This window comes from Camelus bactrianus, chromosome 17, assembly GCF_048773025.1.
Source record: "Camelus bactrianus isolate YW-2024 breed Bactrian camel chromosome 17, ASM4877302v1, whole genome shotgun sequence".
NCBI classification, from domain to species: Eukaryota; Metazoa; Chordata; class Mammalia; order Artiodactyla; family Camelidae; genus Camelus; species Camelus bactrianus.
Window position 1 is genome coordinate 7,554,866 of NC_133555.1, and position 22,909 is coordinate 7,577,774.

The window sequence follows — 22,909 nt, forward strand, 5'->3', positions numbered from 1 at the left end:
CTGGAAGTCAATAAATAAAAGAAGAAATAGCTCAAGAGGTGAGATGTAGAGGGAACAGTGATAGCACTGACCTGAGGATGCAGCTTTCCAGCACATTGCCCCATCCCCAGTGCACTCTGTGATTGATTTGTGATGTCTGCGTGGGTTGGGAGGAGGCTGAGCTGCTCCCTAGCGTGGATTTTCCGTTCCTGCCTCATCCACCTAATCTGAAACTTGTGCTGTAGCTGTCCTTCAGGTTCAACGCTCTGTATCAGGGAGCAGCAAATTTGGTCCACCACTGTTTTTATTAAGAAAATTTTATCGAGTGCGTCCCCAGCTATTCATTTCCATACTGTCTGTGGCTGTTTTCATACTGCAAAGGCAGAGCTGGGGAGTTGCCACAGGGAATATACAGCCCACAAAGCCAAAAGCAGTTACTGTCTGACCCTTTACAGAAAAATTTTGCTGATCATCGCTCTACATGGTTCCAGTCATGAGCAAATACCCTTCTTCTTGGATCCGCTATGGCTAAAGGGGGTGAAATTTCGTAACTGGCCTGGTTGGGATCATGGGTGTCTCCCTGTAGCTGGCCTTGGATTCACTTCCATCCAAATGACAAGAAATGACTATTAGGGAGTACTAGTTCTGCAAAGGAAAATTACTGCTTCCCCCCAGATGAAGGGTGAATGAATGTAGAGTCGAGAAGCATTGACTATTCCTGGCTAATGGACAAGAGAGGCAGAGAACCCATCCTTTTAGACCCCGGTCCTTCTAGATCTGTCTGGTGGCTCGTGGCCCAGTCACTGCATGCGGATCTGAGGAAGCATCAGGGCTTCCCCTGACCCAGGTGATGACCCACAAGGAAAGCTTACTGGCCTCTGGATGCCCCATATACTCTCCAAACTATAAGTATTGTGCAGGCAGTATCCCTAGCTCAGAGCATTATACATTTTGACCTTATGCCAAGTTTCTCCCCTAGAGCTGCGCCGATATCCAGCTGTTTTTACTGATAATGATTCATTATAGCAGCAGACCAAACCTTACCTAATGCCTACAAGGGAGATATGGCTGGTATCTTTCTTTTCTCCTCAGAATAAACCCCCAAACTTGAAATGGTTCAGTAGTAATCATTGTTGCCCATGAACAGAGAAATGAGGCAGTGTTCCCATTTCCAAAGTTTATTTCCTATTTTACCCTTAAGTCAAGTTGAGCCAGTACTTTCATCTATAAATACTTACAGTAGAAACGGTGACCATTTCCTGTTTTCTTTGCCTCTTTTTAACTTAAAATACTAGGGGGAGGGTATAGCCCAGTGGTAGAGTGCATGCTCAACATACATGAGGTCCAGGGTTCAATCCCCAGTACCTCCATCAAGAAATAAATAAGCAAACCTAATTACTTTCCCCCAAAACAAACCAAAAAAAAAGTGCCAAAAAAAAATCATCTACTTCAATAAAAAATTTTTTTGAAATGGAATACTAGTGTCTCGAGAGAGTGCAGCCCTTTCAGTTTACAAAACCTGTTTCGCCTGCGGGTGAGCCTGGCCCGCCTCCCCCCACCGAGCTGAGCACGGTACACAAGGGGCAGCAGGCCACCGGTATTTTCCAAAAGCTTCCCGGCCGATTCTAGGTAGCACTGGTCTGGGTAGTCTTCTGGCTCGGCAAGTCTGAATCATCTAATCCCCACCCCGATCCCAGATAGAGCTGGCTACCACCTTCTCTGTTTCCACTGTATTTCTGTTATGACTTCCTGAACTGCTTTGCCACAGCTGATTTACCCATTTGCTTCTTTCACTAAACTGTGCCCCCTGGGGGCACCGACTCCATCTTGTCTTGTTCACTTCTGCATCTTCAGCGCTTGGCACTGTACCTGGAACCAGGTAGATGTTTGATAAATCTTGGCTGAAGGGAACGCTCTCACATCATTCTCTCAAAGACGCTGTGGTCCAGGCATTATTGTAATCACTCTGGTCTTAACAGGTAGGAAACTGAGGCTCACGGACATGAAGTGCTAGTGTGCAAAATCTAACTGGAACCCGGAGCTTCTGTCCCTAAGGCCATGTTCCTCTTTAGAACATCATTCTTAATGGAAAGTGCAGATGAAATTGCTGTTATTTGTGGCTGAATAATATGAAATCATAGGTTAAAAATGGTCAAAATTTGGCAATTTCATAGGCCTCAACCTGGTAACTTTTTTGTGGACTCTATTCAGGATTTGAAGTTTTGATAATAGAGAACGATACCCAGTAGTCAACACGAATGGGCTGAGAGTCTCGATGGGCTTAGCTGGTCAGAAAAAATGTCCCTAGAAGGCTGGTGAGTAGCAAGTCAGATGCACTGGTCCCTCATAGTACAGACTTCAATAAAGTATTTCACAAGATGGGTTCAACTTAATGGCTGTGTAGATACCAGCTCTGGATTAGGGCTTTTCTCTGTCAACTTGTGGAGTCATGAGTTGGATGTCAATTCCATGAACTCATGGAGCCATGGAACCATAAAGTCTCCAGTTTCTCATGGAGTCAGATCATTGCATGAGGAGTTAAAGACCTGAATTTAAGTCTCAGTTAAGCTACTGCTTTGTTTTGTGAAATCACAACACTCTTTCATCTCTTCGAACTTTCACTTTATCTGCAAAATGGAGAAAATAACTACTATCTTACCAGATAAATGTGAGATTAGAAAAATACATATTATCCCTTAAAGGCCTTACAAACTATAAGGTAGTGGACAGTCATATGATGATTTTATTGTAGCTCTTTCCCACCTGGAATGGAAACGCCAGCAGGCTCACTAAATGCAGCATTAAAACATAAATACTCGAATGAACAACCTGGATGTCTTTAATGATAAAACATGAGCATCCTCTTTTTAATGTAAGGTCCCCTCTGGCATGAATACATTGGTACAGCCAGTTCATTTTCCATCTTTCCAGCAGATTAACTACCTGTCTAAACTCCTCAAATAGGAATGATGAGCCTCAGAGGAGATGAGGGGCTTCCTGATGAACTCATCTGTTTTTGTCTCTTGTCATGAGAAGTTACCTCTGTGCCCAGAGTGCTGTGCTTCTCTGAGAGGCTGTAATTCTCGTTTTACAGAGTGGCAGGTGGGCACTCCGGCCAACAGTCTGATTGAGGAATTCACTACTTAAGACCTGGAGAAGGAATGACACTGAGAGTTAAATCATAAAAATAATGCATTAATGGCACCATCTCCCTCTTTGTATATTTTGGGCACTCTTGAATGCAAGTTTGATAGTATATCTCAGTGGTTCTCAAAATTGGTGCACTGGGCCATCGTCAGCATCATCACCGTCGTTTGGGAACTTGCTAGAAATACAAATGCTTGACCTCTACCCAAGACTTACTAAATTGGAAAATTTGGAGTTGAGGTCTAGCCATCTGTGTTTTCACAAACGTTCTAGGTGATACTGAGGCGCATTACAGTTAGAGAAGCACGGTGAATCTTTCCTGGACAAATTCATGGCTCTTTAAGTAGGACAAGGATAGAAGAGTAGTGTGGGAGTATTTATAGATAATCCCTCTTTCCCTGGGTATCCACTGAGAGTTCTTTGTCAATTATGCTCAGCTATGTTTGTGAGATTTCATTGAATTAATAGGGATATGGATGGAGAAAACTGGGTGAAACTGAGAATCTAAAATAATACAGATTTTAAAGGAACTTTTTGCCATCTTTAGTGGAAAAGAAAAATTCTGGAAATTATAGTTTAGGTAAGAAAGGGAGGCGTGACCAACACAGTCAAATGAACTGGTTCTTTCAGGAAAAGACACAGAAAAAAAAAGGTGAAACTTGCATGCCCCCAGTTGTTCAAGCCACCAGTCCAGAGTCACTTTTGCCTCATTTTCTTTTCTTCAGTGGCCACTTCCAGTCCATTTGCAAATCCTCTCCACTCCATCTCCAAAATATATTGTCAACTCATCCACTTGTCCAAGTCTAGACTGTAGCTGCCAAATCAGAGGCATTTTTCTTCTGAGCCTCGTCTTGCCTCCTAACTGGTCTCCCAGCTCCCACTCCTGTCCCACCCACTTTATACACACTCAGAACCACCTTAAAACATAATTCAGATCAGTCAGGCCCCCACCTGCTCAGTACTCTCTCACAGCTGTTCTTTGCATTTAGAATAAAACCTGGACTTCTAACCACGCCCGTAAGGCTCAACCTGGTATCGGCACTAACCACCCAATCTCATTTTCCATCTCCTCCCCCCATAATCTGCTCCAGTAGCCATTTTTTTTTGGTCAGTTCCTTGATTCCAGGCTCTTTCTTTTCTCCAGACATTTTTCCATGCTGTAACTCTGCTCATGCCCACTCCTTCAAAGCAAGTTCCTTTGTCTGCTTTAGGTCTCAGCTTAAGGGGCAGATCTTCAGAAGGACCTTTATTGGTGAATCTGTCTTAAGTGAGTTTTGCCAAACACACTCAGTACTCTGTCTTAACTCCTTCTTTCCTTCATGTATAGTATTTATCACAGTGAGAAACTACTGATTTTTTTTTTTTGTCTGTTTGTTTCCCTCACAAAACCGTAAACTTCTTATAGACTGGAATCATGTAGGCCTTCTTGAGCTTTATTTCTGCCCCTACAACACTGATGGGCACACAGTGATTGCTTCATACATGTTGAATGAATGAATTGGAGTCTCTTTTGTGCCACATGATTTTTTAGACAGGTGGATATTTTGGGAGTTTTGCTTTGTGTTCTGTAATGCTATTCTACCGTAGTTCCTCTTCAGGGAAGCCTTGGTAAAGATGATTGATTGATTTTAAATGAGGGCTGTGAATATATGCAGGCATATTCTAGAACCAGTGCATACTGGCTTGGGAGAGCAGACTGTGAACATCTCTTCCTAATACCATGACCTCGTATTTATAGCGTGAAATCTGTAATGGGTCTGTAATGGGTGGGAGTACTTAACCCATGGCAAAACAAGAACTAAAAATCAGAGATTTCCCCCCACCCCACCCCCAGAGAACTGTTTGTTAAACATTTCCCAGCATAATACTGATAGCTACGTATCTTTGGTTGTGATCCTCAGAAACGTACCCCTGAGTGAGAATTTGTGAGAAAATGACTTCTTTGGAATCATTCTGGGATGAGGGGATGATAAGGGAGCAAAGAAATGGGACCATCAAGGGAGGAAGACCAAACAGAAGTGTGGGACCAAGTAAAATCCCATGGGGTGTCCCTTTGGCTCCGTCCCGTGGGAAGATCTGTCCCTGGCGAAACACATGTTCTTCTGCACTTACTGTTTCTGTGTGAAGAGGTGAAGCAAGATCAAGCACCCTGAGGGCAGGGCTGTGACAGAGATGCTGGTGCTGATGTTGGAGGGTGATGCCATTGACGCTCCTCATGAATCACACTTTGAGGAGCGAAGTGCAGCAACATGCTTTACTTTATTTTGTACAGGAAGACCTAGTTTTGTTTTGGCTGTTGAAGTTAATTTTCATGGAAATGTGCTTTACAGAAGAGTTTGAAATAGGACCACTTCCCTGAGCAACGCCCGATTCCACCAATGCGTTTCCTCAAGCAGTTGATCAGTGACGTCAAACTTTTAGTTATGGTATTTAGATTGGCAAGGGAGGTTTCAGACTCCCCAGTACTTCAGAGAAGATAAACAAAGACCAGGTAAGTAGCTAACATTTTTTTGAGCATGTTGTACCAGCAGCCAAATCTATTATCCAGGCACCAGTGATTCTTTTTCTCTGTATCTTATGACTTCAAGTTCATTCAACCATTCAACAAGCATTTAATGATACCTTGTTATTTGCAAATCACTATTGAATATTTTGTTAGGGACAAAAATATGAATCAGGTTTGAAAAACAGCTATATCTCTTGCTCTCTGTGACGTTACGCTGTAGAGTGTTAGCTTATAGAAATAACTGTAAATTAGTTTCAAACTTACCAAACGTCTGCACTGTTTTACTTTATGAGTGTTTAATGGGTGACACAGCTTGAATTACCCCTGAATTGCATTTGTCCTGTACAGTCAATTTGAAGATGGGAAGCTGGTGCCCATGACACAAACTCAGCAAAGAAATAAAGTAGGAAAATTATTTTTAAGCCTCAGCATTGGAGATGTGAAGGCATTAACACTTTTTTTTTATGCCAACTATATTCTTTATTTTTATATTCCTCAATGAATGCTAATAAGACATACCAGTGCAGACTGCCTTAGGCAGAAATAAATATTAGGCACTTGCAGTAATTAATTTATGGCAAAGTGTAGTCAGTAGGGTAAAGTGAATTTGTGAAATTCTCAGAGTATTTGACAGCTTCTTATTGAAGCAGAAATAAAATGTAGTCAGTAAACAGTAAAATGCTGAGAGAGGGACTTTGGTATCACCACAAGGGTTATATTAAGTAGTCTGGGGTGCTTTGCTTTTCTATTCAACCCAGAGGTTATGCATTCGTATTGTTGCAACTTGAGTGCTGTATTTTCTAAACCAAGCAAATAGGAACTGAGCAAAAGAAAACTTGAGGAAGTATTCTTTGAAAGCACCCTCTTCCCCTGACAATATGCAAGTGAGCTTACTCACCGTTAGGGGGGTCTGCACAGAGCTTCCAGCTCAAGTATTTTGGCTCAGACCCTATCGAGGCAGCGGCAGTTCATGGAATACCATTTCCTAGACGTGCGGATGGTTTGGGAGGTAGACATCACTAGGATGCTGCTGCTGAGTCTTTCTGGAACGCCCTGCCCCCGGGAGTGCAGTTTTGTTGGTGGCAGTCTCCCTGTTTTAGCTCAGAGTCTCCAGAAGCAGAGGCTGAGCTGGGGGAAGCCTTGTGCAAGTGGTGTGCTCGCTTGAGAGAACGGGAATGAAGGAAAAAGGGAGGCAAAAATCTGATTTCAGGGTAAGTGTAGCTTAGCTGGATCCCAGGAAGTCTACAGTATGAAACGGGGCCCCGCTTTGTACCCCCATGTCAGTTAATGAGGGAGCGACAGCAAGTGGGAAGAGGAGGACCATCTCCCAGGTTGGTGGCTCCGCTGGGCAAGGACAATTCTTGTTTTGGAGATTTGGAGAAGGGGGCAGCTGAGATCCAATACACAGAACAGATGGCGGATGGTACCTGAGCCCAATAAAGAGACTCTGGGTGTGGCACACACATCACCCACTCTACTTCCCTGGGAAATGAAGAAAGGAGAAAGATGATTACGTCAGTTTATGAACCAAGTGCTGTAACTATAATAAAATAGCAAAAAGAATGACTTTGCACTGATTAACACGTCTTGGCCTCAAGAACATTTTGGTTCCTAGTGTTATTACTAAACTTTTCTTTCCTAAGAAAGTTAAATAAAAGTTAGTCCAATAAAGACCCTACACTTCCCTGATCAAGCCTTGGCCTGAAGTATTCCAGTAGGAGAAATATTGGTTGTTACAACACTGAGGAAGATTGACCAGGGATGAATGAGCTCATGCACTGGATGACAGAAGCAGAGGGAAGCATTGTAGAAAGGAGACTGGTCTTTGTGTCATGAAGTGGTACTACTGTGATGAGCGCACCACCTCCTTTCTCTGCGGAAGTCTCGTGCGGACCCAAGTTGACTCCTCCTGTGTTCCTTAGACATTGCCTAGGTAATGGCTAGACTGTTTAATGCCCTAGTCCTGGGGGATAACTAATGCTGACATCTGTCATCGGCCCCAACTGTTCTGAAGAAGAGCCTGGATGGTAGACATATCTTGGTTGAGAACATGGGTACATGCTTTGGGGGAGAATGGGGCCAGTGATCTCACTATCTTATCATTACATAGTCTTCCTTCCACCTTTTTTCAAAATCACCTGGGGTCACAGGTGTCTCTCTTTGATCAACCTGCAGGTGCAGGTCGGAGGGACTTGGGATACGTCCCCCTCCTCTCTTCCTCTGGTTAGTCCCGAGGGCACCTGGAACACAGACCTGCTGCCTTACATAGACTGACCCTTTACTTCCTCCCTCTGTTTTCCCACTCCTTTCCCTGTTTTTGCTTCTACTTCCTTACATCCTTCCTCCCTCCTTAATTTTTTTACCCTCCTTGTTTATTTTTTCATCTCTGTGCCTTCCTTTTTCTCCTCTCTTATTTCTTCCCTAGTTCCACCTTTTTCTTCTCCCCATTTCCTATGTTAAACTCTCCTGCCAATTTCCCTCTTTCCTCTTCTCCCTGCTTCCACGCCCCTCTCCTCATCTCCCTTCCTTCTGCTCATCCTTCCCCTCTTGTGCTTCACATCTAACCTCTCTCTTCTCTCTCCTTCCCTCTCTTCTTCTTTGGTTTTCCCAGCACGTCTTTGGGTTCCCAGGTAGCTGGGATGCTGCTGTATTCTGACTGGCTCCTCAGGCTCCAGTCTGACCCAGACGTTCAGCAAAGGGGCAGGTCTTGTTCTGTTTAGTTTGGTGAGCGTGATACAAGCAAATGATCTAAATGCCTGTGTTTAATACTTCAGGAGAAGGCACTGAGAATGTGAGAGGCAGGTAATTCCGCAGGACTCTGGACTTCCTTCCAAACTACTTAACACAGGTTCACCATTGGCTCCAGCCTGGTAGGGCCCCCGTGTGTTGAATAAGCAGTGCCACCAGGCTTGAAGACTCTTTTCCAGATTCCCCAGTTCTCAGTTCAGGGCATTCTTTGAAGAGCTCAGATAATGCTGATGTACGTTCACCATCCCCACCAGCCAGCTTTGAGGAAGATCTGTCTCAACCGCCTCAGTCTCATTACACATCCCATCTGTCTCTGATGCTCCTTTGGCAGCCGGAGAGCTTGATGCATTATGCATCTCAGAATGCTAGAAAGATGATATAACCACCAGGCTATCAAAACCAGGAGACCAGAAATAATGGGAGCAGCTTTTTCAAGGACTTTTCCCTCAGTTTTAATGTCAAGGAGGACAAAGGGATTGGCTGGAAAATTTTAAACAAGAATAAAAATGCACAATCACAGGCATAAAAATACATCGAAACCTCACACCATCGTAAGGAGCGACTTCGTCAGTTCGGTTGAGAAGGATGAAAGTAATAAATAACTTTCGACAAGAACCTCCCACAATCATTACGTAATTTTGTGATTCAACAAAGGTCGGTAAATTGCTGAGGGTGTTGCCAGAAAGATGCAGTTTATGTGTAAATAGATGAAAGAAGAGGATACTTTATATTTTATGGTTGGTTTAATGATACACATAGGGTGATATGTTGGCCGCAAGAGTGAGGAGGTAGAAAGGATTAGTGCAAATCATATTTTCATATTGTTGACTTGCTAATCTGACTAGATGAGTAGTGATTTCTACACCAGAATGTAGGCTGGTGATCCTAGGAAAGCATCGATCCATGTTGCACCTTGTGCATTAGATCATTCCACTTGTTAGAGAGAGTCAAGTTAACTAACACACAGAAGCTCTTATCACCAGTAGGCATAAGAGAGTTATCTAACACTACGGAAAATATGCAAATGTAGTGGTTTATGGCATGAAGACTAGGAGTTCAGAGGAGCAGGGCATCAGAAAGCCAAACGGGGAAGATTACTAGAGTCAAAGAGAGGTGCTTATCAGGACTTGAATACCCCCATATGCTACCCTAAAACTTCACCATATATTGTTGCAAAGACTTTATTTGGTAAGTTCTGTCACTTGGGTCTAACATTCAGGTGTTGGCTGTGATTCAGGGACTTCTCATAGAATTCAAGCATGGAGAGTGCACTTTGGTATCCTGCAATGCAGGAATGCCACCAGGAGCCAGAGCTGCTTCATCCTTCATCTTCCTCTGGAGTCATAAGCTCTCTGTCTCTTTTCTGTTTCCAACATTTTCTTTCAGAAGAAGAAAGGCTTGTTTTTCTTCATTTGCAAAATGAACCATCACAGCTAGTTCCACACCTCCAGGTGGTTCCTTTGGACACTGAATCCACATCTTTTTATAAGTCCCTTTCTGTAGCCAAATGTTCCAATCTGTCTTGACCCAAGTGCCCAATATCAGGAGAAAATACCTGACTGGCTCCACACGGGTCATCTGACTACTTCTAGTCCAGTCAGCTGTGACCAAGAGGTGGAGTCACTTGACACACACAGTGTGTTCATTGATTTGATGGAGGCGAGAGTAGTTATCAGAAAACTTGTACATAGCTGGGGAGGTACCTCAAAAGATGTCTGCCAGAATTTGAGATGAGGAACACCACCAGAAAGATGATCATGGGATGGAAATACGCAAGATGAATGGGCCTGTAATCATATCCTAATTTAAAAGTAATGTTCTTAGGGGACTTAAGCTCTCTAAAACTATGATGGTTATACACAAATTTTAATTTACAGAGATTTAACACAGTCTTCAAGATAATGTCCCCAGTGGCAAAAGTATTTCTATTTGACACTGAAAGTGACAATTTAAAATAAATCTATGCTGTGACTTTAAATGGATGTTAATACATAAGTTTTTGCTTCACTGAGTTGAATGTGTTTTTTTAATCATATTGACAAACACTATTGCCAGTTATTTCTTTCAATAAAAAATTCTTTTTCTCTCATATAAGTTAAATTATCTTCTCACTTCCCTACTCTCCATTTTCCCCTTGAAGGAAATGTGTCTAATTCTTTGTCTTTCAAGTCGACTTCTTGCTGTACCAATAGCTTCTTAAATAACAAAAGTGACCTGCAGTGAATCCTGAGATATGAGTTATATAGATAAGTTCTATACCTGGTCATTGCTGCCATTCAAGTGCATAAACCCATAACTCTTCCTTCTCCAACCCACACCGATTGTTCACCAACCCCTGCCAACTTCCCTTTCTTGATGTCTGCTAAATCCATCCCTTTCAATATCTCTTTCCTTCAATCTTTTGGGTCCACTGCTGGTCCAGGATTGTTCCAAAGGCACAGCTTTGCTTTTGTGTAGCCTTTCTGCTAACACACTTTTAATGATTCACCACTGTTCTCAGAACTAAGACTATTTACCACCCTCTTTTTCCAGAATCTTCCTACCACTCAGCCCTTACTCCCATTTTACCCCAAAATCACAGAAAGTTGAAAAAAGAGAGTGAAAAAGAAGAGGCAAAGTCTGGTGTGGAGTTATGTGGTCGATTCAGGTCATGACGCTAAATTCCCCCAACTGAATGAGAAGAAATCCACCTGTCTTTACCTGGTTCCGGTGGTCTCACATTCTTAGTATTCTCTCCTTCTTTATCAATATAGTGGTCTCTGAAATACTTGCAGAGTCTCCCAGTAGCTTCTGTTTTGTTTTCTTTTTTTGGGGTGTAGGCAGTTAGGTTTGTTTGTTTGTTTGTTTAGTGGAGGTGCTGGGGATTGAACCCAGGACCTCATGCATGCTAAGCACGCCCTCTACCACTGAGCTATCCCCTCCCCTTCCCAGTAGCTTCTGAATGAGCCTCTGTACTGCTCTGCCTCCTTTTCTGTAGTATATCACATTGCTCTGTTAGGGGATGAATCAGAGGCAAGAGTGCCAGATTTGATTTAAAAGCTTTTCCGCTTCTCCTCTCAAAATTCCTGGTTCTGTAATAAATGTTTGCATTTGCTCATAAAAGTATTTTATGGAGGGGGTGTTTTGCAGTTATTTCATTATTTTTCCAACTGTAGAGAAGATAAATTTTGATATCTCTGCTTTTTCTCATAAAGTCCTATGTGTGCATTTAAAGTTCTTAAAGAAAGAAAAAGGTAAATGTACAGAGATAAATTAACATATTTTAGAAAAGAATTAGAGTCGGAAATTGCCCCTGCCACCTACAGCGGCACACATGTGTGTTTTCTCTGGAGCTACAGCCCCAGCTAGTTCTCAGCCCTTCCCTGTAGGTTTGGGGTGTGCATAATCACTTTGAAAACACCCCATTTCTGGAAGTCCAATTGCTCCTCCTTTCCTGACTTTCTTGTTTGCAACTCTTGTAGAGCGCATAGTGTCTGCTATGGACCCATTCAAGAAATACCTGTTTTGAGCACCTGCTTTGTACCAGATACTCTTCCAGGTACCAAAATCAAAAGTGAAGATGGTCGTGGAAGAGTCGAGCTGAAGTTTTGCAGACCCATAATGAAATCTGTTTCTTGTTGGTTAGTGAAGTTCTTAACATGTTATATAAACATTCTCAGTGCTTCTGTGAAAATGGGCAGTAGGAATAACACACCAGCCTGAAACAGTTTGACACATAACCTCTAATCGGTGTGCGACTGGGGCCTTCAGCCTTCATTTATCCTGGAATTTGTCAAATGGTGCCATGGCTAGGTGGACACAGGCTGTTGTCCAAGTGTCCCTCTGAAATAAAGCAAGCATGTACTGAGCCCCAACCCTGGATCTGAACTGCCACAGGCACACCTGGGAGCAGACATAGACCCTTCCTTTAGGAAGCTCACCGTTTACTGGCAGCGTGGAGGGAAGGAACAGGATGCTTATACTGACAAATAAATGTGTGGTTTAGTACAGTCTCATCCCCCTTCTGCCTTTCCGTCCTTCTCCATCCTTATTCCTTGGTGGAGGTGGAGGGTCTTTTAGTATAATAACCCTTCCAAGTTATCATTTGAGAGGTGTCACTATTTCTCCTACTTCTAACATGACTAATAATAAAAATAGTATTATTAAAACGAATAAGAACTAACCTTATGGAGCACTTATGTATCAGGTACTCTTCCAAATGCTTTACATTTACTACCTCATTTAGCCTCATAACTACTCTGTGGAGTAGGCACTTACATTATTGCATTTATAGTTAAGGAAGCTACGACACAGGAACGTTCAGTAACTTGCTCAATAGTTCAAAAGAGAATTTGTCTTTACCTGTGAGGCTCAACCATTGCCAGCCTTGTACGCCTGAGGGTAGAGGTCCTGCTGCTCTCAGACGGAGGGTGAGGGTGGTTTGATGGAGCCGTAACCCTGGGTAAGGGCAGAGGGGTGGATTCTGAGGTGGCCTCTCCCCTCAGGTGATGAAGGGAGAAGGACTTAGGGATGGCCACCTAAAGTGGACACTGTTTTGAAAAAGACTCCCATGGAAACAATACGGCCATCCCTTGATTTGGATGCCAAGTATGTTTGAGTTTTACTGGAACTAGGAATTATTTCTTGCTGGTGGGGGCCATCTAGACATTGTGGGATATGAGTCATATATCCCCCAGCATTATAAGTCCTGAGAGAGCTTTTGAAGAAAAGGAAAAAAAAGAAATGGTCAATTTTCCTTGATTAGGGGATCTTGAGATAGGAAAAGCTTCTTGGTGTAAGGTAAACTGAGTCTTGGAATGTAAGTAGATATTTACCTGTCCCTTCCCCCCAAAAAAATGGGGATAGAAAAGGACATTCCTGGCAGAGCAGTCAGCATGGACGATGGCATATAAGTAGGAAGCCGTCTTCAGAGGAGCCATGAGAAGTTTAACTTGGCTAGAGTTACCCTGCTGGGATGCTGTGGCTGGAGCAGTTGGCATGGACAACCTTGTAAGCCATACTTTAGAGTAGGATATGTGGAGTTACTGAGGATATCTTGGCAGAGGAATAACCTGGTCAGATCTGATGAATAAGGCTCACTCTGGGACGATACAGAGGATGTCTGGGAGAATGAGACATGATGCTTCTGCATTGCTCCCACATCCACTATCCACATAGAAATGCAAAGTATAGCTCCTATATCCCTTTAAGCATATCCTGAGTAGATCAAAGAAGACAGATATCTAACACATGTTTTCGTGCCTTTGAATTTCTTAGGAAAATGACATACTGAATATTTCTCATGGAACAGATGGAAGATCATTTGTAGTTTCTGTTTACATCTGTGAGAAGTCTTAAGGATTGAGTGGTTTAGCAGCACTTCTGTTGTATGTGCTATAAAAATCCAACGGTCAAATCAAGCCTCAATGCTGGTTATGAAAACAAAATGTGCTACTCTATTTCACCACATTATTATTTAGTTAACAAATATCAATTTAGTATTTACTGTATGTTGAATGGATGTTTTACTGTGCACTGTGGGAGATGCCAAGATTAGTTCAAATACTAGTAATACTAATAATAATATGGTAGTAGCCAACATTTACTGAGTCTTAACTTGTATGATGCATTTTGCTAAATGCCTTCCATGGATTACCCAATTTAATCCTTATAAAAATACCAAAAGTTTAAGTGTCTCTATTATTTTTATTTTACTGATGAGGAAATATATCCAGAGAGATATGGTATGAGAGCTGGGATGTGAAATTTGCCTGACACCAGAACTTGAGCTTTTAATTTGATATGCAGAGAATTTAGATTCTAACTGAGGTATGAGTCAGTCAGTGGGGAACAATGAAAATGTCACAGGACAGACAAAATGACTATAAATAGGTTTAGAAAAGTTAGGTGACAGCATTTAGTTTGGGAAGATGAAGGACACCTTTAGGGGGAGAAAGTACTGTGTCTTAGGCTGGGTTTCTCTAAACACAAATCTTGAGTCAAGGGCTTAAGTATAAGTCGTTTATTTGGGAGATAATCCCAGGAAGAATTGTCAGGGTTGTGGGTAGTAAGGGAAGGAAGCTAATGATGACCATGTTGTAGAACAGATCACCACTGTGGACCACTGAGGCTTAACCCACCGGGGACTCTAAGAGATAATACAGAACACGCTTCAGAGGTACACCGCCCACCAGGGGAGGAGACCGAGCTGTTTATACTCCTGTGCCAGTCTTTTATGGACTTAAGGCCGCTTCTGACTTACAACTCCCCAGAATTTCCAGCCAGCCAGGCACATGCCCCCAAGGCAGTGAGTATCCAGTGGCTGCGGTAAGATGAAGTTAGAATGTACTGGAATGGTGGCTGCTGAAGGGACGTGGACCAGGCCCCAGCAGCATCGGCTGTAACAGTCGAGCTGTGGCCACCCCCAGATGAAAAGGAGGCAGAACATGTAGTCTGTATTTTGCTGAGCTGTGTGCTCAGCTGAAAATCTGGGGTTCTACTTTGGAGTAAGAAAGAAAGCATAGATACAGGGAAACAACTCACGGTCTCTGCCACAGTGTCGCCCAGGGATTGGTTCACAGGGAGACCAGATCTACACAAGAGAGACCAGAGAAAGGTTTCCCTGCAGAATGTTAACTAAGCTGAGCTCAGAACAACCAAGGGTGTGTATGTGTGTGTGTGTGTGTGTGTGTGTGTGTGTATGCCTGTGTGTGTGCATGTGTGTATGTGTAGAGGGGAGCGGTGGTAGCAGCAAAGGGCCTGAGGCAGAGGAGAGCACGGGAAGTTGGAAGGCCTGAGAGAAAGGCTCTATGGCAGGAGTGCAGGTGTCAGGGAGAGATGGGGTGCAGTGAGGTTGGAGAATGTGGGAGGTGGGGTGCAAGCAGGACCAGGTGAACGTAAACTAGCATTTGAACCTGATGCACTTCAGTATTCCCCTCAAATAAAGTGTACTTTGACAGTGCTGACAATCAAGCATTATTACAGGAGTGACTGTAGTTATAGGAACTTTAGGTGCTGTAGCAGAAGGCGGGTGAGATATGTGGGTGCAGCCTGCCATTCAGTGCCCCTGAAATCACACCGAGTGGCTATCTGTGTTGTCAGGATGCATTCAGCTATAAAGAAATTATGACTCAGGTTGACTTAAGTTGAAAGGAAATTTATCTCCTGGAAAGAGGTGTGTGATCAGGCTTCAGTGATGAGGGATTTGGCTGTTTCCATGCTGTCCTCTTGACTCCTTCTTCCTCTATATCAGTTTGTTCTTAGCTTGGCTGTCTTCATGGTCATAAGCTGGTCAAGGTTCTGCTTTGTTTTAGTAGGAGAGAGATAATCCATCTCCTTAACTATAGGATAAATGTTCTTCAGTCTTATTAGACGGCCTTACATACTCAGCCCACCCGGACCAATGATGATTACCAGAAGAATTTCCAGAGCAGACTGGCTCAAGTTTGAAATCCGGTCACTGTCAAGGAGAACAGGAGGACTACAGTTTGCTTAGACTAATCAAGGATCACTTCTGGAGATGAAGATGGAATTACAGTCATGGGAGCAGAGTGGATCCCTGAACAAAATAATTATTTTGAAAGGCAAAAAAAAAAAAAAGATGCTGGGCTTATCACCAAAATTATCTGCTCCACTACTAATTCCATCTGTTCTTCAAAATCGCCACAGAAAATACAGGGTTAATAATTAATGGATTTCAAGACATAGCTTTTCTTGAAAATACCTGAGGCGGCACAGTATTGCTGTTGAAAGCCCAGACTCTGGGTCTAAACACCTGAGTCCGGATCAAGGCTCCACCGCTTACCAGATGGATGGTCTTAGGCAACTTAAACTCTTGGTTATTATTTTCTGCATATTGGAGACACTAATAATCATCTCTACCACAAAGAGTTGTGCAGATGGTGAGGTGTCTGTAGAAATCTTGAAACAGTGCTGGGCTTATAGCAAGATACCAATCAATTTAAGCTGATATTATTACCTTTTTGCTTAGTACAGAGTGCTTCTATGCCAGTCATGCTGAAATAGAGTGAGAACTTGTGATGTGACTGGGAATTTCTGGCTTGAAAGGCAGCTTTGGGAATTGGTAAAATTGACATAAATTTAAAATGAATTCTAAATGTCTAGTTTATAAATTTTGGGTGTTGAAATTCAGTGAAGTCATTAGAAAGAGCTTTCCTGATATGAAAACATAACCAGGATATTACTGTTGTCATGTATAGACATTACTGAGCTCCTTCAAGGACCAGATGGACTTAAATATGAATGAATGAAGTGATAACCTAGGTATAATTAGTGGGACGGGATAATGACACTGTTATTAGACTGGGAATATATAGAATTAGAGAAGGCCCCAAACACTTATGTTTCACTGCCCAAAAATCATTATAGGAGTTGGGGCTGGGGAAGCTAAGAGAGCTTGCTTCATAAGGATGATTCCATCGCTTATGCTAAAACACATCCAGCCATTTTGTAGTTTTGCATATCTCTCTCCTGAGAGAATGAGGAGATAATTTTCAAGGCAGCTAAGCCCACATAACCACAAAAATGGAAATGAAATTAATGGAATAGTTTTTATATTCCCTCTCACATTCATCTATTAATAAATCACATGAAGCCAGAGCGTTTCTGCATTTATCACACAGTGGCCTCTTTTCTCCTAATGGCCATACTTCTGTCATTAACTACTAGAGAAATAGATGAATTGTCTCGAGTCTGGCAAAATGCACTATTTGCTCATAAATAGCTATCAAAGAATCATACCCGGGCCGTGCAACTGACACTTACCCTTGGGGCTGCTGGGCAGTGGAAGATGGTTCTAATTGAAGAGGTGCAGGAGAAGACCCATCTTCCCTGCTGTCTTTTGGACCATCCACTACCTGAAAGTGCACTGTTCTCTTGTCAACACTGTGAGGGGGGGGTCAGGCTGAGACGACATCTATCTCTTTGTCTTTTCTTACATAACTTTTTAGTGGAAGCTGATGCATCAGGCAACTCAGAGGCTCTTGAACAAAAGTACATTAGCCCCAAAGGAAACAAATGGAAAAAATCTGAAAATAATAAATATTCTGTGTGCTGATTTACTACCTCTTATCTTCAGTTTAAAAGCACTTTGTGTCTAAGAGAGTGTCATGGCCATTTCCAAACCAGAGGGCCAAGACAAACACAGGATAAAAGAATTTTATTGGTCGTTAGAGCCTAAACTGCAACTTTGTTGAAACTAAGCAAAGAAAAGAATTCTGGACTCAAATGCAAGAATGAAGTGATATGAAAACCGTGGCGTTAGCCCAAGGCTATGCTTCTCTGGATCAGGTGTCCGTGTTCCCTGGAGTCCTGGCCTGGAGTGCTTGGTATTGCCTGCAACCTTATGATAAAGTTGGAGATATTTTAGTGAAACATTTCTTCTACTTGAGGGTTAGTAAATCATTTAGGAATACAATTGGCTGCAAGTAAAAGAAACAGTGATGTAAACAATTAGGAATGTAATTTACTTAAATAAAATCCCTGGCATTAGACATTTGGTGCTTTTGGGGAGTCTTAACAATTTCTCTTTTCATCCCGAGAAGCCATCCGTCAGCCATCCGTTGCATGTCAGCTTTTGTCCTATTTCTTGCCCTGTTGCTGTTGCAGTGGGGCTGCTGTACTTCCGGGGACCAAGGGTGTGCACTAGCCAAGCAGTGTCAGCTGCCTCTATTTCCTTTATAGGGGAGGAAAAAGCTTTCCAAGATTCTTTTCCTAAAGACTTCACTTGACTCCCAGAATCGGACAGGATTTCATCCCTACTTGTAGGGATAATGACACATTAGAAATAAAAATTATCTCAGTTGGCTTAGACTAGTTATGATTCTGTATTTGGGGCTTGTCACATTGCCATTTTGAACAAAATTCCAATTCTGCTAACTAGGAGAAAATGTCATATCTGTTATTTAATTAATGAGGTTAACCATAGTAAATAATTGAGAATATTTTAAAAATACTTAAACAAACAAGGGTATATGGTATGACAAAATGCACACTTTTCATTAACTTTGAAGACATTGGAAGAAATTACATGCTTTCAACATGCATTTCAAGCCTGCTTTAGTTTATAACTGACCTTCCTCCACCCCTACCCTCATCTGAGCTGCTTCCCACAGAGTAACAAGGCCGTCTTTGAAAGGTACAATCTGAATATAGTGAGTGCTCCCTTGCTAAAAACCATCAGCACCATCCTAACAGTGTTGGGATAAAGTCTAAAGTTCTTATTGTAACTTTGAAAATCCCTCAGAGTCTGGCCCCAGGCTCCTCTCCCCACTTCCTGCTGCTCACTCACCTTTGAGGATGCTGTCATACTCGCTCAGTTCTTCAACAGAGCCAAACAATCTTGCCAATGAACCTGGTATATGCTTCTGTTTCTCTCTGGGTCCTCTGCTCTGGGTCCCTCTGCATCAGCTTCCTGTACTTTCCTCCCACTGGCTAGCTTCCAGCCATCCTTTCTGCTATTGCTTCTTCTGGGAAGCCTTCTATAATGACCCCTGACAAGATCTGATGACTCTATATATCTCTAAAAAATATTAAAACACTAATTTGAAAAGATGAATGCATCCCAATGTTCGTAGCAGCATTATTTACAATTGCCAAGGTGTAGAAGCAACCTAAGTGTCCATCAGCATATACATGGGTAAAGAAGATGTGATATGTATACACAATGGAATACTGATCAGCCATAAAAAAGAATGAAATAATGCCATTTGCAACAACATGGATGACCCTGGAGGGTATTATGCTAAGTGAAAGAAGTCAGAGAAAGACAAATACTGTATGTTATCACTTATATGTGGAATCTAAAAAATACAACAACCTAGTAAATAGAACAAAGAGGGAACAGACTCACAGAGAACAAACTAGGGGTTCCCCTGGGAAAAGCAAAGGGAGAAGCGGCAAGATAGGGGAATGGGATTAAGAGGGACAAATCACTCTTCATAAGCTACAAGGATATATTCTGCAGCACAGGGAATATAGCTGATATTTTATAATAACTATAAATCTAGTGTAATCTTTAAAAATTGTGAATCATTATGTTGTACACCTGAAACTTATATAATATTGTATTATCAGCTATACCTCAATTAAAAAAAAATCTGATGACTCTACTTTTTGCATCTTTAGTACCCTCTCACTGCATTTAGAGCTTTTTTAAAAACACAATTGCTATAGGTTTTTCAGGGTGTAGAACTTTTCCATCTTTTTTTTTTTTTTAAGAATCAACAGAATGCCGTAATCCAATCATAAAGGACAGTCAAATGTACTCACACATATTCAAGAAATCAGTCATCTAAGGTATAAATAATAAGTAGTTCATTTGTGTCTTTTTTTTCCGATTCCACATATAATGATATCATATAGCATTTTTCTTTCTCTTTCTGGCTTACTTAGAATGACAATCTCCAGTTCCCTCCATGTTGCTGCAAATGGCATTATTTTATTCTTTTTATGGCTGAGTAGTGTTCCATTGTATGTATGTATGTACGTGTGTGTATATATATATGTATGTATGTATATAAATATATGTGTGTGTGTGTATATATATATATATATACACCACATCTTATTTATCCAGTCATCTGTTGGTGGACATTTAGGTTGTTTCCATGTTTTCGCTACCGTAAATGGTGCTGCTATGAGTACTGGGGGGCATATGTCTTTTTGAATTATATTTTTCTTCGGGTATATGCCCAAGAGTGGGATTACTGGATCATATGGTAAGTCTGTTTTTAGTTTTTTAAGGAACCTCCATACTGTTGGTACGGACAGTATGGAGGAACTTTTCCACCTTACCCACCTTGTCCATCATCTGATTCCCACTGCCTGGCATATTGCCTGGCACTCACTAGGCATATTCCATACATGTCTTGATTTTCTCTTTGTTCCTAGTTACTTGATGTTTGTTGAACTACTCCCAAATCACTTATTGGCAGCACAGTAGTTACATAGGGTGAACTCTCCCCCTTCTCAACAGGTTTGTAAAACAAAACTCAGACATTAAGAAAGGAAAATAGGGTATCAGAGGCATTTGTCCAGTTGCCAAATGTGACCCCAGTGCCCAGTTCATCAGGAATATTTGGCAGAAGATGAGAATTTGTCACAGGCACTCCTAAGAGAAGTTCCTTTTTCTTCAATAAAAAAGGCTTCTATCTTGCTTATAACTTGTTTTGTAAAGATGTCTGTCATCTCATACTTAAGAGTTTGTTGTTGTTTGTTTTATTTTCCTTCAAGTTTACAGATGAGAGCACAGGGCCTAGAATACTCATTAAGCTTGCTTTCCTTTTTTGAACTCTTCAATCCTTTTTGGTGGGTCTTGTTACTACTAATCTTATGCAGGCTATGAAGCAGGAAAGATGATGCCTGGGAGCCCTGAGGGACCAGCCTTATTGTGGATACCTCCAGATTCACGGGTCATTTTCAGAAGGAAGACAGGCAGAGAAAGGAGCGTCCAGATTTAGCAAAATCTGGATTTAGACATTCCCTTGAGCTCTCAGGTTTGTGAGCCAGTAAATGTCCCTTTTGTTTAGGCTACTTTCAGTTGAGATTTTGTCATTCACAAATGAATGATGAATAAAGTATTTGGAATTGGAAGTGTAATAGTTGACTGGCTAGAAGTTATCATCTTCACCCCTGTGGCCAGTGATGGGAGGAGTTACTTCCACCTAAACCACTGAATATTCTATTATCAGAAAAGAGGGAAAGGATGCCAGAGGACAAAAACAAAAAACAAAAGTATCTATTTTGTCCATATTATATGCACCTTGGTCACTGCAGCTTTAGCTAAATTAATGAATCGCTTCTATTTCTGAGGTTCGGGATTCCTTCAGAAGCAAATGACAACTTTCTGACAATTAATTCTTCAAATGCCATTTTGCCAAGACTAGTTCCCTGAAAGCCAATTTGTCAAAAGTTAATTGTAAATTTTAATTTAAATTCAAAAGTATATGAATAAATTAGAATTAGCCAAAATATATCATATAAAAATTAGGATTAAATGAAAATTTCTGTATCAACAGAGATTTTAGTTACAAATGACAACATGTATTTTTCTAAATAATGTATTTAATAGCCAAAGTTGAGCATTTTTTTTGTTAAAACTGTTAAATCTGTTGTTAATTTTTACAGAATTATAGTGAGCACACTGACAACACCAAAAGCTGGCAGGGATGTGGAGCAACAGGAAGTCTCATTCATTGCTCATGCAAAATGGTACAGCTACTTTCAAAGACAGTTTACTCGTTTCTTACCATACAGTCCAGCAACCGTATTCCTTAGTATTTACCCAAAGGAGTTGAAAACGTATGACTACACAAAAATCTGCACCCAGATGTTTATAGAAGCTTTATTCATAATTGCCAAAAATTAGAAGCAAACAAGATGCCTTTTAGTAGGTGGATGGATAAACTGGAATATTATCCAGCACTAAAAATAAATGAGCAATCAAGCCGTAAAAAGACAGGAAGGAGTCTTAAGTGCGTATTACTAAGTGAAAGAAACCAATCTAAAGAGGCTACAGACTATATGATTTCAACTATAGTATTTTCTAGAAAAATCAAAACTATGGCATCAGTAAAAAGATGAGTGGTTGCCAGGACTTAGGTCAGGAGGAATGAGCAAGTCAAGAACAGAGGATTTTTAGGGCAGTGAGAATACTCTGAAATGAAAATACTCTTTATGATGCTGTAATGATGAATACATGTCATTATACTTTTGGCCAAACCCTTAGAAGGTAGAACACCAAGAGTGATCCCTCATGTAAACTATGGGCTTTGGATGGTTATGATGTGTCAATGTAGGTTCAACATGTGTAACAAATGTACTCACTGGTTAGGGTTGCTGATGATGGAGAAGGCTCTGTGTGTGTGGATTCAAGGCTATATAGGAAATCTCTGTACTTTCCCTTCAATTTTGCTGTGAACCCAAAACTGCCCTAAAAATTAAAGTCTTAAAAATTACAGTGGTCCTGCCAAAAAAAAGAAAAAAAATTGCAGTGACCAAATTGGGTATATTTGGGCAAATTATCCTTTGGCAACTAGACTTTCTCTCTTGATCTAGATCTCAAGTGAGTGACTGGAGACATTAATTTTATTCACAGGTTCATTTGACCCATTTGAATTGAATAGTTGGGCTTTCCATGAATGAGCCAAGAAGTCCAATGCACGTGGATGAAGACAGTGCAGGTAAGAAAGGATGTCTTCCGTAAGGGAAGATCTGCAGCGTGCAGGCCGCAGGTACTCCACTCTGTGCCTCATCTTCATCTCCTTTACCAAGCCTCTGATCTGTTAATAAACTACATCATTTTTTAGTTCATTTCTATTGTAAACATATTGTGGTGGTTAAAGGTCCTGCTTTCCAGTACAAACTCAGCCATTTACTGAATGTGTGAAACTTGCGTAGGTCATACTAAGTCAGGTTATATTGCAGTAAGGAGTACCCCTTAAGTCTTAGTGCCTTAACACAACAGTGTTTCATTTCTCATTCCTGTTCCATGTCCAACATCGGTCAAGAGTGGAGAGTAGGAGGGGATAC

The 22,909-nt window shown here is 41.5% G+C and overlaps 1 long non-coding RNA gene across 1 annotated transcript in view; it reads left to right on the plus strand.

Moving 5' to 3' along the window:
* LOC141573762 (uncharacterized) overlaps nt 1-22,909 on the plus strand; it is a 527,901-nt gene that overhangs the window by 217,090 nt on the left and 287,902 nt on the right. The window contains exon 2 of the long non-coding RNA XR_012499880.1: nt 22,476-22,560. This is a non-coding gene — a long non-coding RNA (uncharacterized LOC141573762). The remainder of the gene's footprint in view (nt 1-22,475; nt 22,561-22,909) is intronic.